Source organism: Aythya ferina (genome assembly GCF_964211825.1).
Source record: "Aythya ferina genome assembly, chromosome: 13".
NCBI lineage: Eukaryota > Metazoa > Chordata > Aves > Anseriformes > Anatidae > Aythya > Aythya ferina.
In genome coordinates, this window is record NC_140311.1 from 18,960,576 (window position 1) to 18,980,651 (window position 20,076).

The 20,076-nt window shown below is 41.1% G+C and overlaps 1 protein-coding gene across 1 annotated transcript in view; it reads left to right on the forward strand.

Moving 5' to 3' along the window:
- TENM1 (teneurin transmembrane protein 1) overlaps positions 1–20,076 on the forward strand; it is a 1,172,023-nt gene that overhangs the window by 147,431 nt on the left and 1,004,516 nt on the right. The window contains exons 6-12 of the mRNA XM_084534131.1: positions 1,635–2,165; positions 3,052–3,176; positions 4,563–4,703; positions 6,173–6,322; positions 7,534–7,621; positions 11,911–12,086; positions 12,440–12,591. The gene's annotated coding sequence lies outside the window, so the exon portion shown is untranslated. The remainder of the gene's footprint in view (positions 1–1,634; positions 2,166–3,051; positions 3,177–4,562; positions 4,704–6,172; positions 6,323–7,533; positions 7,622–11,910; positions 12,087–12,439; positions 12,592–20,076) is intronic.

Genomic DNA, 20,076 nt, shown 5'->3' on the forward strand with positions numbered 1-20,076 from the left:
ATCTCCCAAAGGCCAGCTAGAATGTCTCCTGCAGAATATGTATGTATGTCTATGTGTGTGTATATATACATTTCTCTCCCTCTCCCAGATGGATATTATTATAACTGTTCTAGCCAGATTCTTTCAGTAACTGCTCTAGATTTATTTTTTTTTTCTTATGGTCTACATGGATTAGAAAGTGATGGAAAGCTTCATTTTAATAGCACCACATTGATATGTGGCCATCCCTCTGTTTTTCAAATCACAGAAGCTTTTTTTTTTTTCCTCAAGTACAGTCTAGTTTGAGGTATTACCATTAAAAAAAAAGGGGGGGGGGAATTGATAAGGTTGTTGTGGATAGCAGTTGTGCTTGGTGGTGTGGGTGGAGGTGTTTGAAGTGCTGTTTTTTTTCCGTGGGACGCTGGTGTGGCAGAGAAGGTGTCAAATTTTTAATAACTGGGAACTGCAAAGAAAATGCGAATTTCAGTTTGTGTTTGGGTTAATTGTATCATTTTCACTATCATTCCAGATTCTTCTCTTTCTTTCTTCATTCTGGCATTCAGATGGTTTGCCAACAATTTACATTACATGCCCTTTTGGGAGGGTGTCAGTTTTTGTGAAGATAGCTGCAGAGTGTGTATAATGTGCTGATTTTCCTCTTTAAATTACATGCCCACCGCAAAACTAATTTCTAAAACTAAAAGTAATTGAGGCTATTTTTCAGTCGCAGTTTATTTTTGTAATGTAGGGAGAAACAAAACCTGTCTTTTATGGCTTGAAAAGTGCTTTGTATTTGTCAAATGTTGCTCTGTCACATATTTGCTCTGTCAAATGTTATGTGTATGTAGCTACTCTGTTTACAACAATCTTCTAAATCACTTCTTCAATGTTCAACTCATGTTGATCTTATTTCCCAAAATATTTGCTAAATGAAACATACTGTTTATAGAGAGTTGCTCCAAAACATGTGGATTCAATTTATTTCTGGGCAATTTGGGGCTTTGTTGCTTTCAGGAAACATAAAGTGTATAAAGCTCCCAAAGCCTGGGTGTGAATCAGCTGTTCCTAAAATCACTGTCAATATCAGCAGGTCAAGGTGGAAAATCTGTTACTAAAAGATATATCCATGTGATCTTTCCCAAGGAGCTATATGTAGAAAACCCTGTTTCAATCACCTAGGTACCATTAAGATCATAAATACGGAGGTTACCTTAATGACACTGCAAGTTTTCTAGGGGAGATGGAGTAAACCATTCATAGAAATATCTTGCCAACCATCTTGAACAGATCATCAGCCCGTAATTTGGTTTGTCTATCAGAGAGGAAAAATATAAAGAAGGACCACGGGACAAACCTTTTTTGTATCATAAGAACCTGTCTTAAATTCTACCAGTCTCTCTTCTTGTCTTTAATCCTGCATTGCTTGACTGCCTGGGAAGTGAAATTCTGCATGTTGTGAAAGGGACCTGTCGGCTTAGTATTTGGCTGATGTAGGTAGCTAACCTCTCCACAGGTCCAGGGAAGAATGGAGGAGATATGTGTTAGCCCATTTTAAAATAATTCTCACTGGGTGTATATGAAATATATGCATGAATACTCACCAGGTATATATGAAATGTATGCATGTAAGTGGGTAATACACAGCCTTTTCCCAGGATACCAAAGAAACTGAACTAAGACAACAAACAAAACTTCCTTGCCAAGGAGAAGTCTCCTTCCATAGAAGAGTAACTTCTAAAGTGAGCATTACTCCTGATGAGAAAACACTACTGAGTACAGACTTGTGTCACCACACCAAACCGCAGCAGGGACAATACCATCTCCTGGTGAGTTAAAACATCAATTTCCTTGGCAGGAACCCATTACTGCCTTGTCTGGGATGTGAAATCTGTGCCAAATATTGCCCCTGGAAAATTGTAAAAATAATTGGCATTTTGTCATGTGGACAACAAGACAGTGCATTGAGGTCACTGGCAAGATCAGTCCAGTGAAGGCAGACCAGGTACCCCAGAGGGTGGCAAACCTTCACCTGCTTTTGTGGGTTCTGCCCTATCGCTGCCTCACCTGCCAGCAACCTGTGGACCAGGCAAGGAGCTGGACCAAGGAGCTGCCACAGGGGGACTGCCTCTCCCTGAAAACAGAGGAACTAATGGTATGGAGCTGCACATGGGGTGTTACATCAACAGGTAGGTAACGTGTTTTGAGCCATGCAGACCGAAAGATCTTTTACAGTGATTTTTTTTTTTTTTAAAGTTTTCAGCAGAACATGTTTAATGTATACTATGGCATGGATTTTCCTGATATTGCGTTCTTTTCCTAAAAACTGAGCATTAAATTCTACGTAAGGATGCTTGTCATTGCATGCGGCAAATACATACAGAAAGTCATAAATGTCATCACACTGTTTTTTGCTTCAGTTGTGTACATTCTGGACATGTCTGCAGAGTGTCCACTAATTAGGGTAGAAAATGTTAACTTGATTATGATCATTATAGGTGAAAATGTCATCTTCTGTCAGCCGCAGAAAAGATTAACTTCTTTTTAATAAATTTATTAAAGTTCTGCACAATTTCTTATGCTATTTACTTAATTATACATAACAATTAGGTAATTACATGTCATAACGTTGTGATTATGTGTATTTGCTCGAAATGTACAATTAGATGCAATTATACACTAAGAAAATGGGAAAAAGAAAGAAAAAAAAAAAAAGCTAAGCTAGATAACTTGGAAAATTTGGAACCCATTAGCACTGAAACATTTACTCCATCTCACTGAGCACGGAGGACAGATGTAGATGGCTGTGATTCAAGGTGCTCCTCACTAACATGCGGTGACATGAAAATGTCTTGGCAAAAAAAAAAAATCCATTTACAAAGATATTCTGGAGACTGTGATTTGATTGTTTCATTATCTGCGTGTGAAAATTTAGGTATGATTTGAACAAGTCTTATCTTGCCCAGGAAAAAGAAAATATCACTATGTACTTGTGGTGTTAGTAACATCACGCAGAGCCAGGATTGCAGAAACCACGTGACATTTTAAAACAATGTTAGTTTTTTCTTTCTTTAGTTCCACTTCTGTATCCTAACAGCCCCAAGGCTAGATGAGCCACGTTTTCCACAGCTCTGTGCAGCCCTGAACAACAGAGATGCATTTTGTTCTTTTCTCCACTGAAGCCTGGGATTTTCCCACAGGTACGAGCCTTCAGCTACTGGACATTTGAGAAAAACATCCAGCATGATGCAGTTTGCACTAAACTCGTAAGGACTGGCTACTTGGTAGCTGCGTTGATAAATCATCCAAGTGAAACTTGGTTTATATTTTCATGTAATCACTGGTCTCTAGTCTCCTCCAGTTTTCTTGCTGTATTTTTTTCCCCTTTATGGCAGCAGGACTGAGTCGAGAGCTATGGGATTAATAAAATGGTATTCACGTTGTTTGGTGTCAACCTGCAATCCTTCTACTCGTGCTCTTATTGCCGATATGCTTTAACCCTGTCACGGAAGGACCCACTGTACCAGCTGGGTGGTAGCTCTTCAGTCCCTGCTTTTCCTGCAGATATATCATTTGTGCAGCAACATGTAGGGAGGCTTAGTTCTTTTAAACACTGTGCATGGCCTTAATAATAGAAGTAGTTAAGGAAAAGCTCAGCCACAGACCTGTTTACTTTCTCCTGCGAAACTTTCCCCTTCCACAAGCCCTGGTGCCTTCTCTCGCAGGTGCAGAAGATGTGGACCTCAGGTCCAAACTGTTGTATTTTGGTGATCCTTTTGTTCATGGGGGGCTTTGCTTTAACCGTGGTCTGTATATGAAGGTTATATCAAACAGAGTCAGGCTTTCCAGAGGGTTTTAAAACCATTCACAGGACTTTCAGAAATAATCAAGAGAAGTGAAAAGCCAAAAAAAAGAGTAAACCGTTATTTATGTCTGTTTTCTTACTGCTTTTTGAACATCCCATGGGTAGTGTCTTTTACACACTACAGGCCCCTTTACTTCTCTCTGCATCCACAGTTGGTGGATTTTTCTTTCAATTTGATGGAAATCTGCAAATACCATTCTTCTAGTTTGTGTATTCTTACCAAGTTCCTTTTCCCTCAGGAAATGATTCCCTCCTTGTTATCCCATCTCTGTCATGATCTTTTCCCTCCCCCACATGCCACTTCTACTTGAGCAGTACTTGGATCAATACATTGCTTTCTCCATTTTCTTACTTTTTTCTGTTGACCAAGAACAAATTTTCCTGGGGTTGTCCCTGTTGTTTCCACAGAATAGGTCTGGAACAGGCAGAATACTAATCCCTGGAATAAAATTAAAACAAAACAAAAAACAACAACAACAAAAATTCTAACCAAAACACCATGTTAAAAACTACTTGCATTCACAGACCTCACATGCTCCCACTGCTATCAGCAATCTATTTATTATGATGAAATAAGTAGTATAAAAATTATTCTGCAAGAAAAATCTGTATTATTTTAATTATTTTCTAGGTTATTTTTGATTACATTTGATCAGTGCTAGCTGCTTTGTAGTTGAATAATGTATTCCACAATTACATCCTCATTTTCTGTTTTCTAAAGGACTGAAACTGCCTTTTAAATCAACAGGAGACTAGAGAGAACAAAAAAATAAAGGACTGAACCCAACATCTGGAAAGTTTTCTGCTATCTTGCCTTCATAAATAGGAAGCTCAGCTACATATTCTTCTGATGGTTCCCATGGTGAGCACATCAATGTTTGTATCAAGCAAATCATCAACAGTTTTGAGCTGATGGATGTTCGAAACTTCAGTAGTTCAAAGCCTACCCAAACTTGCTAGATATGTCACAGCAGAAAACCTGCACACAAAGTAATAAGCATTAAAGAGCTTTTTCAAGACAGCTTTTATTGCCTTGCGACAACAAGAGTCTTAGAAATACATTAGGACATGGCAGACATGTTCTCATAAAAAACAATGCATTTTATTAATATTGTGGAGTCCCCCCAAAATGAATTTCAGCTGCGGTGGCTGTGTAGCAGAAGTGGGGAGGAGCTGGATAATGTGCCTGGTGCTTAAAATATTAGAAGGAGGTGCCTGCCCCCAATCCCTTCAATGCTTAAAAATTATCTAAAGATGCCCTCGGCATCTCATTGAAGTGGAGGTGCTGGGAAATGTCTGAATGTGACATTTTACAATATTTTGCACAAACTGAACATGTGGTGCTGTTAATGACTCAGACTTGTATGTGTGCTTGGTATATAGATAAAGGAATTAACTGTGTTGTTAACTACATGGTAGAAGATGATTGTCAGTAGGAAAATGAATGATTTAATCCAGAAGGAACTAGCTGAATGTTTATAAAGGTGTAAGGTCCTCTTTTATGAGCAAGATAATGCATTTACTGATGCACAGTGCAGTTTTTAATATACCTCTGGTACTTCCCAGAATAAGGAAACTTGCATGGCAATGCAGTGCAAAGCCTTGGGTTTTGGATGAGTGTGGCCCCTGGTGCTGGAGGCAGGTTTTGGGGCCAGCAGGTATGGTCAGTTGTGAGGCATGTGGGATTTGGAGTGGGACTTGATCCCTGGAGACCTGGTGTGCTCCTGGGACAGAGATGCCTTGAGGTGATGCAGACCCTCATGGAAGCAACTGGCAACGGGCAGAAAAGCCACATGGATAAAACAGATTTTGCCTGGGTTGAGAATAGAGCACTTCTAGCTTCTGAGACCAGGGATACTCCTTTTACCATCTACCTTGTGACTTTATAATTGTTTTACCCTTTGTCCTTTATTTTCTGAGCAACAGTGTTTTTCCCCATTTGTTTTCCAGCTCCTTTAGTACCTCACTTAGGCTGACCATCAATGTTCTTATTGTTATATAAAGACAGAAATCAAGGTAGCTCTTTAGAACGTTGTCAGGATGCTCTTGCTTTGCTCTTCCAGAACAAGTCACAGGCTAGGTATGCTTCCAGCAATGGGGAGAAAGCAAAGTTATTCATCTCCAAGCCAAGCACATCTCCATTTCAGAAGGACTGGAGGATGAAACAATTCATGATTTCCTTTCCTCTTCAGTGTTCTTCAAAGAACTTGAAAGACTGTGATTTCTCGAACCTTTAAGTTTAAGACAAAAAAATCTTGTCTACAGCACAAGTTTAAAGTCTTCTTTTAATCTCTCACAATTATTATTTTTAAGATCTATTCCCTTCTTCAGATCTGAGAAACTAATAGCTGAGAATTTGTGTCTTGGCAAGACAAGATGCTACGGGTGCCTCAGATCCCAAGATCATGGATGGAGTATTAAATGTTCAGCATCTGTGAAAAGTCAGGCATCATGGAGAATTTTGACCTTCTGACCTTCTGAGTAAGTATTTGAAACAAAAATGGGAGGTTGAAAAAACATCATTTTTTTTTTTTTCATTTTAAAGTAGATTTTAGAGATTCCAGATAATCCTGTGGTGATTTATATGAAGCAGATATTCATTCATCACTTTATGTGTTATAGAAATAACAACAGTGGAAATAACAATGAATTTTATCCTGGTGCTGTCTTGCAATAATATTGAGAATTATATTTATTACTTCTGGCAAATGGCTGCATTCTGCACTTGTTTGGCTGACACAGGTATCATCCAAGAAAAAAGGAAAAGGACTCTTTCATTATTCTAGGACATTAGTTGGAAATCTCTTTTCCTAAGAGCTTGTAATGTACTTTTAAATAATCTATGCACAGCTATTGTGAGTCAATCAGAAAATCTTATGTTGTCCTGCTAAGTCCTGCACAACAAGATTTGTGCATCTTGAAGTCTAAATCAAAGGTTAATCCATACTTGGTTATTTGAGAGAGCTAAAACACAGTAATTCATTTTCATCGTGGATTAAACCCGCTGAGCAGAGCAAACAGTATGTTACTGAAATCTGGTTTTTCTTTTCCATTAGCTCTGACAACACAAGGACCAGTGCGAGGTGTCGGATGTTTTCAGCTGATTCTGGTTTGTGACATAAATGTTAAATAGGGCTCAGCAAGCACCTACGGGTTATTAGCACAAAGTCCAGTGTCAAGAATGGTGGGGTCTGTGCTCGCTTAATTTACATGAGGATATTCAGGACCTATTTGCTGTCAGATTGCACTTCCATTTTCCCAAGAAATGCATGTTTGTGTTTAACACTTGTCTATAGGTGGCAGCAACTCCAATGCTTTTATAGGCTGCAATTAAACCTAGAAAGTTGTGCAAGGAAAGTTTAGTGGTTTGGTGTGCTCTGATTTCATTGCTGCCCCACCTCGGAGGCTGCAGTGGAGAGGTAGGGAAGCTGTGCAAAAAGTGAGTGATCTTTCAATTAACCGGAAAGCTTTTGTATCCTGAGCCAAAAGGCAATGACTTCTCTCTCTTCCATGACTTCTGATTAGCCTCAGCTGAAAGGAACATTTAAGTGTCTATTTATAACTTTATTCTCACTTGTGTTTGGAGTTAGATGGTAAAACTGTTAGCATTATAATATCAAGTGAATGCTGTTCAAATCTGAATTTTGAGATACTTGAGTATTTCTGCAAGTAATGCTCTGTCTTGACTTTAGTTTGGACTTGAAGCTAAGTAACCGAGAAGCAAAGATTAATGATCCCCCGCTGCCCTAAGCAGGATCGCCGAAGGTCTGCTGCTGGGAGGTGAGCAAGTACGTGTAGCCGTGGAGCATAATAGGAAATGGGGCACAGTTCCTTTTTGCTTTTGAAACATATATGTGGGTAACGTTGAAAGCTGAAAGAAACTTTGGGGGATTGTAGCTGCTGTTGTCTTTATTGTCTAAAGAATTTAATTTAGCATCTGGATTCCATTGTGCCCAGCACTGAACAACCAAGGGCACGTTCAGGCTCAGCAGTCTTGTGCTCAGCTGTTGGTGACCCAGTTCTGGTTGCTTCAGTCCTTTGAGTTTCTTCCTGCAAACCTCCTGCTCTGCAAGGGGGGAGTATCGCTGCTGCCCAGCTTCAATCGGCTGCCGTGAGGGGATGCCTACATAGTCAGTGGAGGAAGATGCTGTGGCTGTTTGGATAACTTACTCTGTTCTTAACCTCTCTAAAACCTGCTAACTTCCTCCCTCCCCAGCCTTGCAACCTCCTCCGGAGCAGCATTGGGTGCTACAAGCACTCTTGTGTGAATGGAACTGAAATCCTGCACTGCTTTTATCTAAAAAAAAAGCATGTCGTGGTCATGTTAAAATCCATCCTGACACTGGAAAAACCCAAATCCTCACACTGCCCCTCCCAAAACGAATCATTAGGGAAATCAAAATAGTTTCTGTTTGTCTGTGTTTAACTGTGCATCAGCTGGCAGCTATTTTCTCATCTGCCTGCCCAAAACATTAAGTGCCTTCCACGTGGTAAGAGCTCTGTAGGGCGGTGAGGAACAGCTTGGTGCAGGCATGGACATAGGCAAAGGGCATTGGAGACCCCAGGAGCTTGCTGTGCCCATTGCTGGCTGGGGACACTGCTTGCTGACTGGGGGTTGTGATCCTCGTGTACTCTGAGGGTGATGTGGAAGATAGTGCACGATGTGAAGGGCATGAGAGAAGGAGGCATCCTATATAGATTTATTTTAAAACTCCTCGCGGTTGCCTGAAGTTGCTAGGAAAACAGATGGGTAATGATAGCCCTGGGGACTTCTTTCCTGATTTTTCAATGAGATATTTTTTGACTGAAAGAGTTTAATATAGCATAGAAAATGTCACTTAACTACAACTTGTTGTTAGTACCCAATGAGACAGACCCAGGCTCTTAAATTAGCCAGCTAAAGGAGGTGCCAAAAGCTGTCACACAGTGGAAAAGGCAGTTATGGGTGGCAGAGGCACATTCTGTGGGGAAGGACAGAGCAGTGGCAGAGCTGGCGAGGGAAACGCATCTGCTCTGAGTGCCTCCCCAGTGCCCCAGCCCCATTGCCTCCTCTTCCTTACTCTTCTGGGATGGAGAAGCTTGTGCCCATCTCCTGCTCCCCCTTCCTCTGGGCTCTGTCAGCAGCATGGTGGCACTGTGCATGTGGCAGAGGGAAGGAAATACCGTTACCAAATGGTGAAGTGAGCAGGGGTAGGCAGTGAGCAGGGACTTGCAGAGGCCCCACTGAACTCTCCTGGGCAGGCAGGAGCCCACACGCTGCACTGGGGCCGTAGCACATTGCCCCCTGACCTCTGCCGCCTGCCACGCATGCAGAGCAAGGCACAGATGGTCACGCAGGGTGTTATTTGAAGCTCCCACTGCTAAACCCCCATTAACCCATCTGGATGGTGGTGCTGGGAACATCCAGTCCTCCAAATTGCCTAATTATGAGACAGGACAGATATTAGACCTAAAAAATTCCCCGCGTCGTCAGTGTGACAGCAAAAGAGTGTGTTCAGACACTTAAAACCATCATAAAGAATGGCAGGCAGAGCTGACCAAGCTCCTTTCAGCCCTGCATGTGCTGATTTGTGTGCTGGCCACTTTGGTTTGCAAACCCGATCACCTTGAAGAGAGGCCTCTTTCTTTGAAGAGAGCTTGTCCAGCACCTTCCTCACCTGATTTTTAACTATCTCAGCTCTACCACATCAGATGTTTAGTAATGGCAAGGTAGGATCCCTTTAGACAAGATCAGAAAGTTCACAGTTGCAGATAGCTGCAGGAAGTTTAAGCCCCATGCTGCACTAATACATATTTCAGATAAAGCACAGAGGTTTTTGTGTGTGATGCACATACACCCTGAAGCCCCACAGCTGCATGTATATATATGTTTAAGGGGGTTGTTACAAGCTGTATCAATGGTTGATGATGACAACTTGTTCCCCACGGTGACAGGATCCTGGGTTTTGGGGCCTGGAGCTGCCCCGGCTGCAGGTTGGAGGCTGGAGCACACAAGCAGACCTCAGGTCCTTGCCCCATGCTTGGTGCCAGTGGTTGCGTCTGCTCCCGAGCAAACACAATTTCCCCTGTTCTGTCTCCTTCCCAGGTGTGGGATGGTTTGACACAGTCATACTTTCACCTTGGTTTTGCTCAGCTGTTTGCCTTTATATTTGGCTATTTTCTGATTGCTTGTATTTCATAGGTTACATGGAATATGAACAGGTTGAAGAGAATGGCAGGTGGTTTTGTTTGTTTGCAAGTTTTCTCCTTTCTTCTTTCCAGGTTAAGCTGTAAACTTTTTGCCAGAAATGCCATCTTTTAGAAACCCCATATATTATTAGTACCATTTTTTCCCTGATAAACAAGAGCCGCCCTGCCTCAGCGAAGGAACAGGCCTGTTCCTCGGGAGCAGAATTGTTGCTAGTTGTGTTTCAGAGGGCATTAAAGCACAGCTGGGAATGGCACACAGCCTGGCAGTGAGTAAACAAAGCATCCTCCTGACACTGCATGAAAACCATCCATTCACCAGAGCAGCAGCCTGCTTGCCACATAAAGCATGCTTGCTGATGGCCCTAGAAAGTATTTCCCCAGGGCTCGTTAACAGGACCTCTACACTTGGTGCCACAACCCAATTTCTATTCATTTCCTCACCTGCTTGTGGAAACACAAACTAAAAATGTCAGAAGTTTTCCTCCAGGGCTGTCACTCTGAGTCCTTGTGCAGGGACGCCTTTCTGATTCAGAGGTTAGGTCAATTAACGTTCGTATTGCCACTAATTGCATCGCCCCGAGAGCTACAAGAAAAATCAAGCGGGACATAGCCACAATTATTCCAGGAGCTCCGTGTGACTCAGACAATTTGGAGCATCACAGATGAGCGAGTTGCTTACCAGCCTTTCTGAGCACACATCCTTCAGACGTTGTGCTCAGAAGGAAGGTCATTTTGGTGTCCAGGGCTTGCACAGAGCAGCCCGCTGCTTTTCTGAACATCCAACCTAGAGAAACCCCATTCATTAGCAGTGCAGCCAGCCCCAAGTAACAATAAGGAAGAATTTATGTGCCAGAATGGGCAAAATGGGAAGCATCGAAAGAGTGGCATGGGCTAATCCTGTTGCCATGCTGGTTATTAGCTATATCAAGGCTGCAGTCATTAAAGCTTTGGGCTTCTCTTTCCAATTAGCTCTGAGTGCACTGGGCCTCATTAGTGCCCATGTCCAATAGATAATTGAGCTGTTTTCTTGCACCCAATCACACGATGTAGGAAAACCAAAGGAGAGTTATGAAAGCCGGATGAGTGCGCAGCATGTGAGAATTTTATAGGGAGGAATAATAGCTTCAGTTTTATTTTCCAGTTCATTGCTCAGGGGGAATGTATAGAAATACAGAATGAGCATCAACAAAATAGTGCAGGGAGCAGCAAGCTCTTGCTGTGGGTAATAACCTGTCTGTTGTGGTTTTCTTTTCCTTTTTTTTTTTTTTTTTTTTTTTTTTTTTAATGGTGAAATATCAGGACAGTCTAGTGCAAACCGGCCTTCTGATAATGCGCAGTTACGAGATAATAACATCTATTGGCGAAGAGAAGCCAAGGGCCCAGGACAACTTCTCTCCAGTGCAAGCGATTTGTCTGAGGCACCAGCGCAGTCAGAGATAAAAGGATGATCAGGATAAAGGATGAAAGACCAGAATTGAGAAGAAGAAGGAAAAAAAAAAGTGATACTATGGGCCTGAAATAAAGAAACTGTTGATAGGAAAAAAAAAATCAAGTTTTTTTTTTTTTTTTTTCTCCTTAAGATCAGGCAATCTTTACTTGCAGTGTTGTAAAGCAAGGAGTTGTCATCTACGTGGCAAAGGGTTATTATGATCTGACTGAAGACAAATTTGTCTGGGGACAAACAGGGATGCACATAAATATAAAGCAGAGGGAAACATTTTCAGACTTTCCTATTAAGAAAAACTTCCAACTTGAAATACAGAGGGTGCTGTAGGGACTTCCAGAATCTTGTACTATTTGTAATCTCACCTTTGAATCGCTCACTGGAAGATTTTTAGTGACTTTATAATACAGTTTCTCTCCATTTCTCTCTTGTACAGAGACAGCTGGATGTGCACACACTCTTTCCCATCCACCTAAATACTCCAGACCTGTTTCCTGACTCCTTTCCCAGAGAGGTAAATGTACAAGCAGGGGAAGGATATTTATGGTCATTGTCAAACTTGGAACCAATTGGGAAACTGAGATACCTTCAGTGGAGTGCAAACATGAAAATGTGAGTTGCAGACACTGCTTTGCTGGATATGTCTCATAATTCATGGCCATTCACCAAATGCCAAGGCCATTAGCCAAAGGCAGCTATTTGAGCATTTCAGTTCCTCCACGTAAAAGGATCACAGTCATTTTCCTAATAGTAAAATGTGCAAATGTAGACTTAGATGATCATTTGGAAGAATGAACATTTTTTAAAAGCTAGAGATAAATTTCATCAATCTGTTGTTTGTAAGAAAAGAATCTGTAGTAAAAGATCAGGGTAGCCATCAGCTCAGTAAGGTATGAATTACTGGTCTGCTTCAGCATCTCTTATTCTCATAACAACTTCACTAAAAATGTCCTTGTGGTTTGCAGTTTTAAGCCACGGGCCCAGGAGAACCTGAAGCACGCTGTGAGCAAACAGCCCAATGCTGCAGGCATCCCTGGAGCGTTGTTTGTACCTCAGCCTGGATTGGGGGCTCCTGATCATCCCAACAGAGGCAGGCGGCTCAGATGTGTCTTGGAAGGTGAGTCAGAAGATGAAAAGGTTCTCAAAGATTTGGCTGTTCTAAATTTCAGTTAGAGTGTGAGCCATCCCCCTGTTATAAATGAGGTCTCAACTCAATCTGAATTTTGTAATATTTATAAAACAAATATTTCGAAAAGGTATAAAAGGCAAGTAAACAGTGCTGGGTGTGCGGGGAGTCTACGCTCCACCAACATGCACACACGAACATCAAACATTCTAAATATACAGAACATTGCTTTACATACTAAACCTGAATATGCCTATATATACGTACAATCAGGAAAGGTAACAAACAATCCTTTAAGTTCCATGACTTAACAGTCTCCATTTTCCACTCCTTTTCTTGATTACTAACAAGTCTCCATTTTCCATTCCTTCTGAACAATATGTCTCGCTTTAAGTTGTCAAGCAACTCGGTCTTCAGGCCTTATGTATCCCGTTCTTCCCAGATCAAAGAAAAAGCATATCCATCTCCTTTTCAAGGCCAATAGGCCTGGGTCAAAAGGCACGTCCAGGTCAACAGGGGGCGTAACAGCAAAAGCCTTTGATGGCTGTAACAGCAGAGGGGCCCATGGTGTAGCAGTCGGATCAGTAAAGGAGCCCGCAGCTCCCTTACTGTCTGGCAAGCCACACGTTTGTGACTGTGGTCCCACATGGCTCTTCAAGGCCTCAGAGATTGCTTGCCAGGTGCCGAGCAATCCCACTGCAACCTTGTCATTTTTAGTTGCAGAGTCCCTCACCTTGTCCTCAGTTTGGTCCCATATTTCAGGCTCATAATCTGTCCAATTGTTAAGAAGGAGAATAAGCTGTAAGGTTACCAGGACAGTCTTTGTTCCTAAGGACGTATGATTCCCCATAATGCGCAGCTGCTTACCAACGAGAGGCAGTTGTGTGCACAGGTCTGCTTCTCTCAGCTCGAGCTTCTCTCCAGCTCCAGTACGCCGATTTCCAGCAACTTTCTGTACGAGCTTCTCTGAGCAGTTTGCTGAGTTTGGCCGAACCCATCTTCATGAGGTAATCAAAGTGCCTGTTCCCATCCTGGTCTCCATTCTGCCAGCCTGTTCCTCTTCACTTCTTTTTCCTGCTTCTTTATTGATGTAGCTTCATCGTGTTGCCTTTTTTCTTTTATCTTGAGGGCAGGCTCCCCTCTTATACCCTTCTCTCCACAGCAGTTCTTTTCAAAACAACTTTTCATTGGTCAGACAACTTTGAATGTAACAACAACAGCAAACACCCAGAAACATCCATGCCTTAATGGCTGGAGAACAAGAGAAGCATCTGGAGAACAAGAAACCTGGGGACTGCATGGAGTCTCCTGAATCACCCTTCTTTGTTCCCTCTAAACTCTTTTATATTCCTGATGGCCTCATTGTTAAGAGTCTAATGTTATCTCAACCACGGGGCTTTCCAACCCTCACTGGGAGTGGCCTTTGGGCCACACTCCCAAATCTCCCCCTTCTTTATTAATATCAACCATTTTCTCAACACGAATTACCACTCCATATATAACACCCCTCCTTGCTGCTGCTGGAGGTGCTGCAGACTGCAGGATTCCTGCTGCCCCATGTCCTTCTGCAGAGGCCAGGGCACTTTGTACAGTAATCTATTTGTAGATCGGGGTTAAATAAGAATCTTGGCTATAGCCTGAGTAGATTTAGCTTTATTATTTTTTTTTTCTTATATCATTTCCTAGTATTTCAAAGAGGAAAATATATTTATATTCTATATCTGAAAATTTGAGATGAAATTGTGCAAATGGCTCCTCACACTTGACAAAAGACCTACAGGGTAATGCAGCAAAGCTTAATATTAACAAAATTACCACAAGTTGTGCTAAGAGCATTGTAACTTCAACTAATGTAAAAATAAGTGAGGGATTTCTGGAAAGAAGTATATCAATTTAATGCTTATCTGGAAAAACTAAATGTACGGATTATATAAGGAAATAAAAACATCTTCTGACATTGTCTCAGCCTTTTCACTTGATATGACTTTATTATGCATTACAGATAATAAAAGTCTTTGCTATTCCAAAGTGTGTTTTTAAAAAAACAAATTAAAAAAATAAAAATGTGTGGTTCAAAAACCCACTGCATTATCTTTTTATCCTTGTGAATTGTAAACTCTTTTATAGCTTTGGTCTAGGTTTCTGTTTCATAGAGCTCTGAAACCCAGAAGTGAGTTCATGCTAGCTTCAGTGTTAGCCTGCTTGGTAGTAAAAAAGGGAAATGAGACTTTTAAAATCTGTTATGGCAATGTAAATCCAGAGGCATAGGATTAAAATCAGTGATATTTTTCAAGGCTTAAAATAGCCTAAATAAGGCCAGAATTTTCCTGCTCACTTTCATGTACAAGTGAAACACAAGTCCCTCCTGGAGTCCTTACTGCTGCCTGCCTTCTGTCCTAAAAGTTGCTGTTGTGAACAGCCATAAAGAGTGAGTAGCTCATTGTTTAATTATTTAATGATCTAAGGCATAAAATTAGAGAGAAAAACTGAAATAAAAAGGCCAGTTGGAGCTTTGCTGCACTGACTGTAGTGTAACAGTCATACATCCATACATGCCTCAGTGAAAATATTTCTCTGGCTTGTGTAAATACATTGAAGTGTTTTGTTTGGATCAGTCCTGAGAAGAGGAAAACCCAAATAACCCCAAACAAGTTTAGAAGTAGTCTGAAACCACACCACAGAAGGGTGGCCCAGAGAAGCCTCTCATTACTTTTTAATGTTCCTGAGTTAAAAATTAATAACTAATCTTTAAGAACTGTTTACTTCAATACACACACGACTTGAGAACGTAAACTTCTAATTTGAGTTAGAAGATGTCCTTAGAGTGTAATAGGAACTCGGTACTAGCATTAAAGGGAAATATATGAAAGACAGGAAAAAGCTTTGGATTTATTAGTCGTGAAGCTAAGAAAAGAGTTGCTCCGTAAGACGTGCTGAGAATGAGGTGAAATAGGTATTAGTTATGTGTAGTACTGTAAAATTCACTGTTTCTGTTCTACCTTTCCACGGAAGGAAAAGCCTTCACCTCTGCTTGTCAGAATGAGTTTCACGCAGCAGGGAAAAGGTCATCTCTCCTTGAGAAAAGGAACATTCCCCACCATCTAGTGAGGGCAATGCTGGAGGTTCAGCACAGATACAACAGGTCTGTTTGTTTGTGTTGTGGTTTAACCCTGCCGGCAGCTAAACAGCACACAGCCATTCACTCACCCTCCCTCCTCCCTCTCTGGGATGGGGGAGAGAAACGGGAAAGTGGAGCCTGTGAGTTGAGATAAAGACAGTTTATTAAGACAGAAAAATAATAATAGTAATAACAATAATATTGTCAATAGTACTACTACTACTAATGTGTACGAAACAAGTGATGCACAATGCAATTGCTCACCACTCGCTGACTGATGCCCAGACTATCCCTGAGCAGCTGCCCCCCCGGCTAGCCACCCCTATATATTGTTCAGCATGACCCCAGATGGGATGGAATACCCCTTTGGCTAGTTTGGGTCAGCTGTCCTGGGTCTGTCCCCTCCCAGCTCCTGCTGCACCCCTGGCCTGCCCGCTGGCAGGACAAAGTGAAAAGCTGAGACGTCCTTGGCTTGGTGTAAGCACTGCTCTGCAACAGTTAAAACATCAGCATGTTATCAGCACTCTTCTCATCCTAATCAAAAACATAGCACCCTACCAGCTACTAGGAGGAAAATTAACTCTATCCTAACTCAAACCAGGACAATTTGCCCCAGAGTTTGTGGGAGACGACCTTGCACTGGCTGCTGGGCACCTTTAGATGCAGGCAGAAAGAATATTAAAAATAAAACAATCCCTCCTGACAGATGTTTTGTCTAGTGATAACTCTGGTTTTTATGCCATGCAATACATATACATTTGGTATTAGCAATTCAAATAGGAATTGGCTCTTACATTACAGACAGGTGCTGGCATATAAGAGGAGAGGATGTACTTGCTTAGAAACGAGTATGCAGCATCTTTTGAAGGAGGTGGCTTTGGTAACATGATTCCTGCATGGCCCTGAAATCCTGGAATTTTTGTCTTTAGAGAAATTTACCACTGGTATGCGCAAAATGGATCACAATATCTTAGATTTTTTTCTGCACATTGGAGTCCAAACTGAGAGGTTGGCTATGGACTATCTCTGCACTGAACCATTTAAAATTCACTTTAATAATCAAAACAAGCACTTCCTTCACCAGTCGTAAGATGAAGTCTCATCTTTTTAAATCATGAGGAGCACTTCAATAGTAGGATCAGGCCCTACTAAATTGTTGACATCTGTGAATTTAAGGCACAGATTTTTAAGCATTTAAAGCTTTATCTCCTAACAGGGTCTTACCTTGCACCCCTCGTACACTGAGCATTTTCACTGAAAACCATGTCACAATTGAGGTATAAAACACAGCAAGTCATGTATCTGGATCACCAGATAAATCTTTTTGTCTTGTGTTGACTAATACTACTTAGTCATAGCAATGAGGCAAAGGGACACCAATAATTGAAAACTTGAAAGTTTTCCATTTTGAAAAGGCATTTCTATCAGACAAGCTGGTAGAAAAATATTAAACAGTTAGGACCTTCCCAGGAATTTATTAAGTTTTACATAAACTGTTATTTCTGCCTAATTATATTATGAATAAACAGCTGCAATGGAGGGAATCAGTCTTCTGAATAAGCACATAACTACATTATTCACTGTTTTCTGGTCTTTGACAGCTTAGTAGTTAAACTAGATGAACACAGAGTACAGTACATGAAAATGGATTAGAAAGAAATTGACAATACAGCACATTTTCTCCACTTCCTTCTAAAATGCTTAGAGAAAAACAATCAGTTCTAAAAAACTCTGCCCATGTATTAGTTAATCAATATGAATGTTCAGTCTGCTCCAAGATATTTTAACACCTGTCAAAGCTAACTCACCAGTGATTGTTCAAATCTTACATGGAAGTGAAAACCACTATAGAAAACCTTTCCCATCTCCAGGGTATTAATTCTGGGGAGGAAAAAAAAAAAAAAAAAAAAAAAAAAAAAAAAAAAAAAAAAGTAAATGTGATTCTGGTTACCAGAAATGAGAGGGGGAAGAAAGCTCCAATTCTCAGCTGATCCAATTATTAGAAAAACTATGTGGAAAAAAAAAAAAAAAAGTTGGGAGAGTGAGGAATTGAATCATGATTATGTCCCTCTTGTGAGGCAGTGTGAAAATCCCCTTTTGCTTGGTTACTCCCGAGGTGTGAGAGGGAAGAAGTCAATGTAAAATGACGCACCAGAGAGGCACTGGGGTGGAGTGCTGCGAGGGAACTCTTCTTGCACTGGGAAAACATCCCTTTCAAGTCCTCTTCAAGTGTTATTAATGGACTGTGAAACCCTCGTAAGAACTTGGGTCCACATGTTGCCATTTTTGCTGCTTGACGGAGCAGCATAGAGCTACGTTTGCTGAGGGGTTAACAAAACATCTCTGACATGTATATGCCCTTCCCCCCTTCCCATCAAATAGTGAGTTCAATATGTCTTCTCTATAATTCTCTCTGTTTATAATGCCTATCATATATTATCTCCTCATAATGTCTATCTTTAATATTTCCTCTCTATAACAATAAATATATTAGTTGGCAGGTTTCATATCTTCTCTCATTCAAACCATATTTTGTTCAAGCATGACAAACAAGTGCAAGGAGTATTTTTCTGAGGTTTTAAAACACAGCTATCAGAAATCCATACAGCTCTGTAGATAGAATTTGAAATCAAATGTACCAGCTCTGATACTTTCCCTTCAGAAAGAGAAGTAGGGGGTATTGACACCAGCCTTGACACTGTTGATTTGAATTAATATACTACAGTGCTTTTATGCATGAATTAACGGCTTACATGTGACTAAATGAATTTGTGTTCACATTTACCTTGACTTATTACAACTGAGACGAAGGTGAGGTCTGTGCTCTGCCCTTCCCCAAGCTCTCTGGGGACATGGGTAGCCTGTCCTTGTGGTGGCTCCTCTGGGCAGACCGCTGTTCTGTTCCCGGTATGCTCCCTGGTGAGGATGATTATTGCTGAATCCTGTGAAAGCAATGGCTAACTGAGAAGTATGTGTGTCTGCCTGCTCCCTGGGAGGTCACAAATCCAGGATAGTGTGGACTGTGAAAACCATTTAATGTTCTGAAAGAAACTATCCAGGCAGGAACACTTACAGGTGATGGAGTGCTCTCAGGGCTGACATCCTGACCACCTGCATTGACATTCTTCACCACCTGCAAGGTCCTAATCCTCATCCATTAGATTTTTTTAAAAATATTATTATTAAATAATAAATTATTATAATAAATATATATTATTATTAATATATTTCTATATGTGCATGTGCAAATGTGTGTGTGTGTAGATATATATATATATATTCCCCCTAGTGGCTGACAACTCCAAGAAGAAGGGAATCAGGCCGGTTGGGTAGCTGCATCCTGGTAGCTGGTTGGAGGGACCTCGTGGTCATGGTAGATGTGTAGCATCGCATCTTGCTAATAGGTCTGCTCCAATGCTTAGAGTTACTTTTTGTTCAAGTCTTTGCGAGACTATGGATTAATTGTTTTATTTATAAATAGATGTATAGTGATGAAAAATGTCATATCGACAGTACTGAAAACTGATGCATAACTGCCTTCCCTCAAGCACAGCACAAGCAATGCAGACTGCAACCCTGCAGGCATTTTATTGTAAAGACAAAGATCTCCTTACGGGGATGGAAGGGACTTTTCCCTGTGGGGAATTTGTTTTGCATGCTGGGTGAGGCTTAGATTACATGGACTTGAAGAAGTACAAACCAGAAGAGCTTTGTTTTCTTGCACAGCATAGGCATAAATGATTTTCTGACCTCCTCATCAGGACCTCAGCTCCTCTTCCTCATCTGATGAATCTGATAATCAAACCTATACCTATAGTCATGGATTAAAAAATAAAGGGGGAGAGGAGAGGGAAGGGGACAAAAACTCTACAGGATCACAGTAATTCCTTCCTCATGTAGAATAATTTGATTGCTGTTTCTGAGACTAAGAGAACAAAGTGTGTATTATATTTCTGGATAAATCAGTGATAAATATGTATATTGCATGTAATCCTGCTTACCCTATCTCCATAAGGCTGTAGGATACCTAGAAAAGACAGTGAGAAGGCCACAAGGATGACCATTAAAATGAAGCAGCATCTGCTTGTAGTAAACCCTGACTGGACTAGAGCTTTCTGAAATGGAAAAGGGATGGCTGCAGGTAGGATGTAACAGGAGCCAACAAAATTATGGAAGTGAATTGTGAGTAATGAATTGTTTGCTGTCTGTAAAGTAGAGATTTTAAGAGAACTCTAGCTGGAGAAATACATTTTCCAATGAAAACATTAGGCAACAGTTTTTACAAGAAGGGGCCATTCTCCCCAACAGGTAATGAAATTGCAGATCTGATTGCCACAGGGGGTTATTGTGCTGACAAA